The following is an 11,993-nucleotide window of genomic DNA, read 5'->3' as shown; positions in this document are numbered from 1 at the left end:
TGCACGACAAAGATTTGTGTTTTCCCAAAATGTGTTCGAACAGAACTTGTACTCTTAAAATGTATACTCCTAATGAGAACATTCACATGTCCCCAAGGCACCCCTTTTGTTCCACAGGTTCAAGCTACCACTCCTAATAAATGCATGTTCATTACCCCTACAGCCATTCTTGAGCCCTCCCACAACCCTTCTGAAAACAACCCACTGAAACTTAATGTTGGGTTCTTTCCAGTGAAAGCCTAAATTTAGAGCTAAGTCTGTACTGGCGCTGAGGTACTTTCTTCAGTAGCCATGTTAGTTGCAGTTTTGATTAAAGAGAAATTCAAAAAGTGGCAGCTCAGGTATTCAACTGAGGTCAATATTTACAGAAAAGTAATTTAGAATAATATCTTTTTTAAATGCCGTAGTCCCCAGAAATGATATCCATCAAAACATTGGAGCCATGCCTCAGTGTTAAATAGAAAATAGGATTTAACAGTGAGCTATAAGAAGTGTTAATGGGGTAGATCAGATAAGAAGTTGATAAGGGGACTGAAAAGAGTGGAGTCATTTTCCTTGTTTCTTATCTAATTCTGCACAAGGCAGCTGAGGGCAGTTTCTCAGCAGCCAACCAAATTAATTTAATAGCTGACTTTTTTCCCCAAAGCATATGATTTCTTCTAATTCAAAAATCAAGTGGTAGATGACCATTATTTGAGTGCTGGATCATTTTCAGTATAGGATGGTGTAGTTTGCCATATTTAAGTGTGCTAATAAAGGACTAAAATCAAGAATTAGACTTCATGAGAAACAAAGAGTTGAAATATGACTAAAGAAACCTTTGCTTTAACTGTGCAAATGTGCCTGAATTCTGTTAACTGGAGAATCCCCATGACCCAGAGTGGCCAGAACTTTAAAAACTCCCTCTAGAATGTGTAGAGAACTTTACCTGTCTTGCTACCCACATACATGATATCATAATGCAATAATGACAAATCCCCTGGGATAATTCTCAATCCTCTGTTATAAACTAAAAAAGACATTCAGATTCTCTGTTAATCAGATGACTTTTTCTCCTTCCTACCTAACACATTCGCTCACATTACATATTTAGATAGAATCGTTCATCTCATTTCAGAGTGACATACTATCTTGCCCGGTATCTTGGTCAGTTTTGGCTGTAATATGGTTTGGCTGTGTCCTCACCTAAATCTGATCTTGAATTGTAATAATCCCCTCAGATCAAGGGCAGGGCCAGGTGGAGATAATTGAATCATGGGGCAATTTCCCCCATACTTTTCTCATGATGGTGAATAAGCCTCACAAGACCTGATGATTTTGTAAGTGGGAATTCCCCTGCAGAAGCTCTCCTGTCTGCCACCATGTAAGATGTGACTTTGCTTCTCCTTTGCCTCCTGCCATGATTGTGAGGCACCCCCAGCCCTGCGGAACTGTGAGTCCATTAAATCTCTTTCCCTTATAAATTACCCAGTCTTGTGTATGTCTTTATTAGCAGCATGAGAACAGAATAACACAGTAAATTGGTACTAGGGGTGGGGCTCTGCTGTAGAGATATCTGAAAATGTGGAAGTGACTTTGGAACTGGGTAACAGTCAGAGGTTGGAACAGTTTGAAGGGCTCAGAAGAAGATAGAAAGATGTGAGAAAGATTGGAACTTCCTAGAGACTTGGTGGGCTCAGAAGACAGGAAGATGTGGAAAAGTTTGGAAATTCTTTGAGGCTTGTTGAAAGGGCTTTGACCAAATGCTGCTCATCTCAGATGGAGACGAAAAGCTTGGGAACTGGAATAAAGATGACTGTTAGTATGATTTAGCAAAAATACTGGTGGCATTTTGCCCCTGCTCTAGAGATTTTGAACTTCAGAGAGACGATTTAGGGCATCTGGTAGAAGAAATTTCTAAGCAGCAAAGTGTTCAAGAGGTGACTTTGGTGTTGTTAAAGGCATTCGGTATTATCTATTCACAAAGATATGGTTTGAAATTAAAACTTATGTTTAAAAGGGAAGGAGAGCATAAAAGTTCAGAAAATCTGTAGCCTGATAATACAACAGAAAAGAAAATCCCATTTTCTGAAGAGAAATTCAAGCTGGCTGTAGAAACTTTCATAAGTAATGAGGGCCCAAATGTTAATCACTAAGGCAATGGGAAAAACACTTCTAGGGCATGTCAGAGACCTTCCCAGAAATCCCTTCCATCGTAGGTCCAGAGGCCTAGGAGGAAAAAAATGGTTTGATGGGCCAGGCCCAGGTCCTTGCTGCTTGGTGCAGTCTCAGGACTTGGTGCCCTGCATCCCAGTCATGGCTAAAAGGGGCCAACATAGAGCTCAGGCCATTGCTTCAGAGGGTTCAAACCCCAAACCTTGACAGCTTCCACATGGTGTCGGGCCTGTGGGTGCACAGAAGTCAATAATTGAGGTTTAGAAATGTCCGTCTAGATTTCAGAAGATGTGTGAAAACACCTGGGTATACAGGCAGAAGTCTGCTTCAGGGTCAGAGCCCTCATGGACAACCTCTGCTAGGGCGGTGCAGAAAGGAATGTGGGGTCGGAGTCCCCACACAGAGTCCTCACTGGGGCACTGCCTAGTGGAACTGTGAGAAGATGGACCCCAGAAAGGTAGATCCACCGAAAGCTTGCACTGTATGTCTAGAAAAGCTGCAGACACTCAATGCCTGCTCATGAAAGCAGCCAGGAAGGGGGCTGCAAAGCCACAGGGGTGAGCTGCCCAAGACCATGGAAACCCACCTCTTGCATCAGCGTGACTTGGATGTGAGAGATGGAGTGAAAAGAGATCATTTTGGAGCTTTAATATTTGACTGCTGCTCTGGACTTTGGACTTGCATGGGGACTGCAGGTCCTTTGTTTTAGCCAGTTTCTCCCAATTGAAACGTGTATTCAGCCAATGCCTGTAATCCCATTCTAACTAAGAAGCAATTTACTTGCTTTTGACTTTACAGGCTCATACGCAGAAGGGACTTGCCTTGTCTCAGATGAGACTTTAGACTGTGGACTTTTGAGTTAATGTGGAATGAGTTAAGGCTTTGGGCGACCATGAAGAGGGCAGGATTTGTTTTGAAATGTGAGGATATGTGATTTGGGATTGGCCAGGGGTAGAATGATATGGTTTGGCTTTGTCCCTACCCAAATCTCACCTTGAATTGTAATAATCTCCACATGTCATGGGTGAGGACAGGTGGAGACAATTGAAACATGGGGGCAATTTCCCCCATACTGTTCTCGTGGTAGTTAATGAATCTCAGGAGATCTGGTGGTTTTATATATGGGATTTCCCCTTCACAAGTTCTCATCTTTGCTTCTTCTCTGCCTTCCTGCATGATTGTGAGGCCTCCCCAGCCATGTGGAATAGTAAGTGCATTAAACCTCTTTACTTGATAAATTACTCAGTCTCAGGTGTATCTTTATTAGCAGTGTGAGAACAGACTAATACAAGCTGCTATAGAAAAGTACCATCGTCTGGGTGGGTTAAAAAACAAACATTTATTTCTCACAACTGTGGTGACTGGAAATCCAAGATCAGTGTGCCAGCATGGTCAGTTCCTAGTGAAAGCCCTATTTCAAGTTATAGACAGCCATCTTCTCCTTGTATCCTCACATGACAGAAACAGCACAAGAGAGATCCTTGGGGTCTTCTTAATAAGGGCACTAATCCCATTCATGAAACTAATCAACTTTCAAAAGCCTCCACTTCCAAATAGAATCACATTAAGGATTCAATTTCAACAATTTTGGAGAGATGCAATATTCTAGAAATACCATAACACATGGAAAGATTAAAAATTTAGCATTTATATGGATTAATTGAATAGTCTTTGGTTATCTTTTGATAAATAAGAGTTAAATCTAATCCATTTGCTGATATACTTCAATAAATTGGTAAATGTCAGGCTAAATTTCCAAACCTTCATTATTTAAACAGGCAAGTGGCATCAAATAAAGCATAGTTTGAGGATATTTATTGTCATGAACCTTAGGACAATTTCAAACCATAGGAAGGTAGAATATAAAGTGACACAGTAGATTATTTGATTTTCAATATTCTTATACCCAATCTAACCTCAACATTGTTGTCTCAGTTCCTCAAGACAGAGTAACCCCGATATCTTAAAGTATTTTTCTAATTTTAATTATATGTTCAACCCAAAATAATAATTTAAGCAATGATTTTGTTTAATGCATTTTGTCTCATATTTGCTTATTTTGCTTACTTATTGGTGATGCTTTGGTAATTTGAATCACAGAGTTTTGTGTCTTCTAGTTTAGGTTGTGACCATTTGCTAAAGAAAACATGTAAAATTCAAGACAAATTTGAACAATAGAAGAACGATTATCCTTAAAGAACATGCTTATATGCTTTGATTACTGCTGTAAATCTTAACTTATATTAAAGTGACACACTCTTAGACTTTATAGAAGCTTTTGCTTTTACATAGACCTTTTTAAAGCTTTACTTTACAATCAATTCTTTTTTTCTCAAAAGTAGGTATTCTAGTGTTGTGTTGTCTAATATGGTGGCTACTAATCCTATCTGGTTATATAAATGTACACTTCTATTTTTTATAATTAAATAAAATTAAAAACTACATACCTCAGTAGCACTAGAACTATTTTTTTTTAAGTGTTCAATAGCCACATGTAACCTGTGAATGCCATCATAGACAGCACAGAATATCTCCATTCAGTGTATAAATTTCTATTAGTAGGAATGCTCTAGGGCACATTTTCTACTTTATCCAAGTCAAGAATCATTAACCAACAGATACACATCACAACTTAATTGTTTACGTGATTAATATTTTAAAAACATTGTTAAATGTTTTTCTCACTTTGTTTGCACATATTTCTCCTTGGCTTTCTGGTTACGTTTGTTATATCTCTGTCTCTCTCTCTTTTTTTAAAAAAAAACAATGCCCCTTCTATGATGGCTTATGATATTAACCATTGCATGAGTTACAACAGTCAGTACAAGTCTTTCTTAATATTTTCTTACTCTATCAATTCTTATGGAAGCAACATAAAATCTAGGAGAATACTGAGTTTTGCATAGCTAACATTCTGTTATCTAGATAAGAGACCATTATTTATTTTAATAAGTTAAACAATACAGTGTTAACATAGGTTTTTCATCTCATTTCCAAGCAAAGGCAAGCAAAATGTTCAATTAAGTTTGGATTAGGTTTATTTTGGGTTATTTACATCCTACTTTGATTTTCTCTTTATACCTTTTATTCACTTGTATTTTATTTTACACAAGTCAAAAATGATAGAGATAAATCATATACTGCTAAATTTATTTCTTCATTCACGGTATTGCATTTGATTTTCAGTCATTTGGATTTTGAGGTATCTGGCTTTAACTCACACTTTAAGATATTTAGATTTATAAAATGTGGTTTATTTTATAAACCATTATTTAGAGACTATGTGAACCAGTCAGTCTGCTGAACAAAGAATCTGAATGAGAGAAAGAAATAAGTATTGTAGCTATCGGAAGAAGGAAAATTCAAGGTGTTGGATGCTTTCAGCACTAACACGCTGAGAAGAAACAAGTCTAGTGATTTGGAAAAACAAAAAAGCCAGTGTAGCCAGAGTAGAGCCAATAAATAGACACATAGCAGAAAACAATTCAAACAGGAGCCTAAATCACATAGCGAACTGAAAGTGAAATGTTGGGACTAAACACTGTCCAGTAGAGCAGTGGTAAGAACTGGCCTCTTTTATAAATTGATTACTCTCATACTTTGTTGGCACTAGACTTCAAGCTTGAAAAAGATGGAAGTAGGAGAAGAGGGAACTCTTGTATGTATTCAGAGAAGGTCTGTTAGTAACTTGACAAGAAAATGTGTGATCCAGACAATGAGAAGAGGACAGATTCTGGATGCGCTTTGTAAGTGGAACCATCAGAATTTTCTCATGGATAGGAAATGCAAAGTGAAAGAGGACAAAGAGAAAAGATGGCTCTAACTAGTGATCTGGGCATCGAGATTGAAGGATCAGCCATTAAATGAGATGAGAAAGAGTAAATGAAGTAGCTCTCTCCCTTCCCCAAAAGAGTGGACCAAAGGTAAGATGGAGAAGTAAATTTGTTAATTTCAGCAAATAAAGATATTTAATACCATGAAGTTAGTTGAAATCACTAAAAAAGAAAATATAGAGAAATATGTCCCCCAGATTGAACCCGAGGCATTTCTCTATTATAAAGCCCTAACTATGAGGAAGAACCAGCAAAGGATGCTGTGAAGATATAGGGAGACAATTCAGTGAAAACAGGAAAACTGCAAAGTATTTCAAGAAATAGAGAATAATTACTTGGGTCAAAGAACTGCTAACTGTCAAGAAAGATTAATATGGATTTATCAATGAATCTGGGAAATTCTAATAAAGGCATGGATACAAAAGCCCAATTAAAGAGTATATGAGGGAGAAGGGAGAAGGGAGGATTTGAAGAAAATGTGTAGAAAACCCTGTTGAGGATTTTTGCCACAAAATGGAATAGATAGATTTCTAGAAAAAGAAATGGAGATAAAAGAGATTTTGTTTGTTTTTTTTGTTTTGTTTTGTTTTGTTTGTTTGTTTTGAGACAGTCTCACTCTATTGCCTAGGCTGGAGCACAGTGGTACAATCTTGGCTCACTGCAACCTCCATCTCCTGGGTTCAAGTGGTTCTCCTCCCTCAGCCTCCTGAGTAGCTGGAATTACAGGCACCTCCCACCATGCCTGGCTAATTTTTGTATTTTTAGTAGAGACGGGGTTTCATCATATTGGCCAGGCAGGTCTCGAACTCCTGACCTCAAGTAATCCACCCACCTTGGACTCCCAAAGTGCTGGGATTACAGCTGTGAACCACTGCACCCAGCTGAGGCATTTTTTTTTTTTTAATGAGAGGAATAATGTCATATTAGTATGTTCTTGGGAATGAGAAATGAGCCAATGGAGAAAAGTTGATGATGCAAGAAAGAAAAGTAAGAATGGAAAAGTTGATAAAAACAAAAGAAAACAACAGAATCTGGTCCCAGACAGGAAAAAAACAAAGAGTTCATCCTTCATAGCAGGAAGACAAGAAGAACGTACAGTGTCTATGTTGAGATATGGCCCCACATCTTAGGAAGGTCTAAAAGCTCTCTTCTGGTTTGTTCTCCCTTCTGGGTCATACGTAAAACTAGATCATTGACCGAACAGGATTTATTATAGACATGAGGAGCAAAAAAGTGTATAAAATGGTTTTCTAAGAAAGAGGATAAGTAAACTGTTAGGCAGTTAGAGGTATATACGAGATTGATAGTCATAACAAATTGAAAACTACTAGTAAGAATGATTTTTTCGCTCCTCGCACTCAGCTGAAAGAATGTAGGCTTGGATTAGGTAAATGATTGTATTTAAGCATGATTTGTGTGTTTATGCTTTTTTAAGCTATCGAAAAGTAAAAGAGGGGCAAGTGAGTTGAGGGTGCATTTAGAGAGTGTTCATACAATTTAAGCAATGAAAAAAGAAATGATATTTAAGAGTTGTGGAACAACAATAAAGTAAATGAATGATAGATGATGATGGCCTGTAATGATTTGTATGACAGGGAATAAATGAGAAAAACAGTGTGTGAATGAGCATTAGACTGAGTGTGATGTCTGAAACAGATTATGGGACAATGTATGTTTTTGGAATTCAAAACTATTACACAATAATAGGTGACTGAGCCAACATGGAAAAGAGCACTGGAGGAGAGAGATATAATGAACTCAGAAACCCTTCATAGCACAAAGGGTGTGGAACGTTGACTTTTCTAGATAATAAAATTAACCAGAACCGAGAAAGCAGTTATGTTGAAGAGAGTGATAGTGAAACAGAGGCTAAAATGTATGAAAACTGAGGGATGTGACTAGCAACCAGCAGATACTGCAGCACAGAGAGGTATGAAGCAGCACAGACTGATGACACACAATATGGAGATCAGGGCTTTTTAAGTAGAAAGGAGGCATGGCATTGAGGAAGAGACAGTCACCTATACAGTATCGTAAATATAAATGTGTGATCATGGGTGTAAACATGTACATGACATTTTAAAATCAAATAAAGTGCATGGTGTCTTGCAGAATTTAAGAATGCTTGCTTTCCTCATCTTTCCTTTTCTCATCTTTTCTTCTTAAGTGCTTTCATCTCTTAGACCTCATTCCCCTGCAGTGTGAAATTGTCTGGGACCACTATGAGCCCTATCACGGCATACGTGATTGCCTGGCCTTGTTCTCAGTCTACTTTCTGAACTACCTTATTGTTTCTCGTAACCCTTCTACCTGCTATGCAGAAGTTAAAGGCACATTTGATAGGTCTCAATATGTGTGTCTTTTGTGCAGCTTTGTGGTGTGAAAGTCCATTGCTCTTAACAGCTTTACTTCCCAGGGTAGCTCCACTTTTTTCTCCTTCAAATACATTGACCCCTAGTCTTTTGAGCATAAAGAGCAAAAGATAATATAGCAGCTATAAATATACTCAGACAAGCCAGGCTGCTTATTTTCAGACTGAACATGCTGTTCTATTTCTACTACCTCTTATTAGGAAAAAAAAAATGTGATGTAGGTCATTCTTCATTCACAACTGAGTTGGAAGAATTAGAAATGTTTCAAAGTAAACCTGAGGAGGTGATTTTAAAAATCCAACCTAAATTAATTCTCAGGGATTTAAGATTTTTTTTTTTAAATATTTGAGTTTGTTTATCAAAAATAAACTATGTGATACAATTAGTCTCAGCTTAAATCCACTGAGGAATGTTCTCAATTTGATTGAGATATATTACAATAAGTGTGGTTTGGGTTACCAGATGGGAGAAAATGAAGTGTATTAAACTACGGTCAATGGAATTAACTATCTTATGCAATTTAATGTTCGATTTTCAGGGAACTCTGTAACAGGAACATTATTGAATCACTTTGGACATGCCGACCTACACCCATCCCAGCTTTAGAGTGGCCAAATTTGTATGTGCTCTGCCCAGCATCCTCCATAGTGGCCAGTTTCACACTAGCATCAACCAACAACCCCATGTTTCAGACTTCCACTATACTAGTATTGCCCTGTTGCTGCTAAACAACAAGGAATGCACTGGGTACCCACACATGACCAACCCAGAAGAGTAGAGAATTAACACCCATAGGGTAAAGTGGCTAAGAAACTGCTAATAACGAGGTGTGAGAGCCAGGCCACTTATGTATCTTACAAAAAGGCCCTCTTTTCCTGTAGTGAAAGAGTAGACACAGCTGATTTTTAAGCTAATCAAAAACTAATTGATCTTTATAGGCCCACAATTACAGAGATGTTGAAGTGCTCAACCAGGCAGATCAGTTTCGCAAGGTCAGGGTTCTGGCTGGGAAAGTCCCACACCTGGAAACATAGATTGGGATAGTTCAAGGGATTCCCTTGGGTATGTTATATCTGCAGGCACCCATGAAATGTGAGAGCTTGAAGAGTTGGTCCATGCTTCCTTATTACCAAATAGAATTTCTGCTGTTCTGAAATATGCTGTAGAGACCTTTCCCAGACAAGGCAAGAATAGCACCCTCAGAAACTGCTCTTGCTTCTTCTGTCTGCCAGGACAATGGTTAATATCATGTCACAGAATACACTATCTGTTGATGTGCTGGCACTGAAAAGTTTGGAAATAGGCCATACACTGATGCAGTTGCAAGAATTAGCTTGTAGATGCTAGTAAGAGCCAGATAATTCTCTCTAAAACTGGATTTTGAGGATGTTTTATCAAGCAGCCTATTGGAATGTAACACTAGAAAAATAATTTTCTCAGCACATTGGATTAAATACCCTGGCCAGGACCACAGGCAAAGGGAAAAGTCACTGTTGGGCTGGCCCTTAAAAGCCTGGAAAAAAGTGATGGTCGATAATTAATAAAGTGGAAATTCCTGCATTTTCTCTGGCAGACAGTTAAGAAAAGGATACAGAGGCCTAGGAGAATTATGCAGGATTATTATTATGTAAGGCCGGAAACCCACCAGAGAAGAATTCTACCCACCTAGGACAGCCCATAGACACACTCTTAGGAATGTATTGATGAGAGGGACACCTGCTTCATGAAGAAGTTCAGTCGTGGTTCTCTGCAGAGCAGGGCTGATGGTGGGGAAAACAATCACACAATCACAGATCAGGGCTCATTAATATCCATGGGAATGATGAGCCCCAGCATACTAGAGGCCAGATGGCAGTGCTTAACCAGAAGAAACCAGGAAGCTTTAATTAGTATAATGACTAGCAGGATTGAAGGGGAGCTGAGGCGCTTTGATCCTCACTGAGTTTGGTGATAGTTAACAGAGCATGATGTTCCAAGTACAAAACATGCAACCAACAGGGTGTTGTTTGACATATATACCCCCAAAAGACAAAAACAGATGAGCAAGAAGCAGAAGGTGGTTGTTCCCATAAAGAGTTATGTTCCCTGGCTTATTTCCCAGACGTGAGCCAATTTCACAATCCAAAAAGATTTGCCTAAGAAGCCCTTTCTAAGATGGGTTCCTGTGACATTGTGGCAAGTATATACTGTCATCATTATCCTAGTCTTTCCCCATGGAGATCTATAAACCATTTACTCAGGTGATTTTGCACTGTACAGAGTCCCTAAGTTGGCCATGATATCAGGAGACCCAAAGAATCACTATGAGCCCTTTATAGAGAGGGGGTTTTCATGAGCCAAGTAATAAAGTCCTGGCCAACTTCCAGATCACAGAGGAACCACGCATAGGGTGAGAATGAAAACACAGAGGTAATTTCTCAGGTCTCCGAATTCATACTTGAATTTGTCTTCTTGGCAGTTGGAAAAAAACAAAAACATGTCTGGTCCTTGCCCTTTAAGGGAAGTGCTCTCACAGTGAAGAAGCCCATAGACAAAATTCTAAAACTGTCCCCTATTCTAGTCCAGGTGCTATATTAAAAACCCATATTGTGTCCAAGGGAAACCACAAAGATTAGTAACACTGAAGGCCTGCAGTGATCACAGGGGATCGTTCCTATCACCTATCCATCGAATTCACAAGATTGGCCTGCACACACGCTGAATGGATCTCAGAGAAGAACTGCAGATTACAAGCAGACTTCACAAGCAGAACTGGTTGCAGTTGCTATGCAGAGTGCTGTTATTGCTGAAGCATATTCATAAATCCTTGGGTATGTAACATGCAAGCATTGATGTCATGAATACATTATTTTCTATTCTCATGAGAAGTGAATCAGAGACAGTTTACATTTACATGAGATGCACAAAAATCTTCATTTACAGTTTTGTTTTAGAGCTATGTAATATATCTTGCCATCTGTCATAACATAATACAAAGCTATCCAGGCGGTTTGAACATCTCCCAGAACATCACCTTGTTTTATATCGATGACATCATGCTATTGGACAGAATGAATAAAAGGTTGCTCCTACATTGGAGAACTTCACAATACAACTGGACTTCAAAGGGTGAGAGATAAATCCTCCGAAAATTCAGAGAATTACCTCTTCAGTGATATTTCTAAGGATGAAGTGAACAAGTGCTTGCTAGTGTATCTGTGGTAAGACATTTTTTCAAGGATCACTCACGTTTTTCTACTTCTTGCATCCAGAGAATCTGACAGGCTTTGTTACAGACTAGCTTTTCAATACTGCTTGTATACAAAATAGCCTTGGAATACAGAAAGAGTGTTTCCCTTCAACAGAAAAGGGCAGGCTTGTTTACTGCTCAGTATAAGAAAAGTAATGCCCCCATCGAGAACAAAAGGACAGCACTATTGTAAATGGTTTGAGTGCTTAAGCTCAAAGCTTCCTCTGACATGGTACAAACTCACTGCCTGCACAGAATCCATCTATGTTTTTATGTGTTATCCCTAGGGCACATGGACTGCCTTCTCTGTCTTGAATATCACCATCCTGTATATACAACCCTAGAGTCTCATGTCATCTTCCAGAATCCATGCAAGTTTGGCAGCCTAGCATTTTTCAATGTTTG

The sequence above is a fragment of the Rhinopithecus bieti genome, unplaced genomic scaffold, assembly GCF_001698545.2.
Source record: "Rhinopithecus bieti isolate Rb0 unplaced genomic scaffold, ASM169854v2 scaffold_35842, whole genome shotgun sequence".
Classification (NCBI taxonomy): Eukaryota; Metazoa; Chordata; class Mammalia; order Primates; family Cercopithecidae; genus Rhinopithecus; species Rhinopithecus bieti.
The sequence above is the reverse complement of the archived record's forward strand: the minus strand, read 5'-3'. Positions refer to the sequence as shown.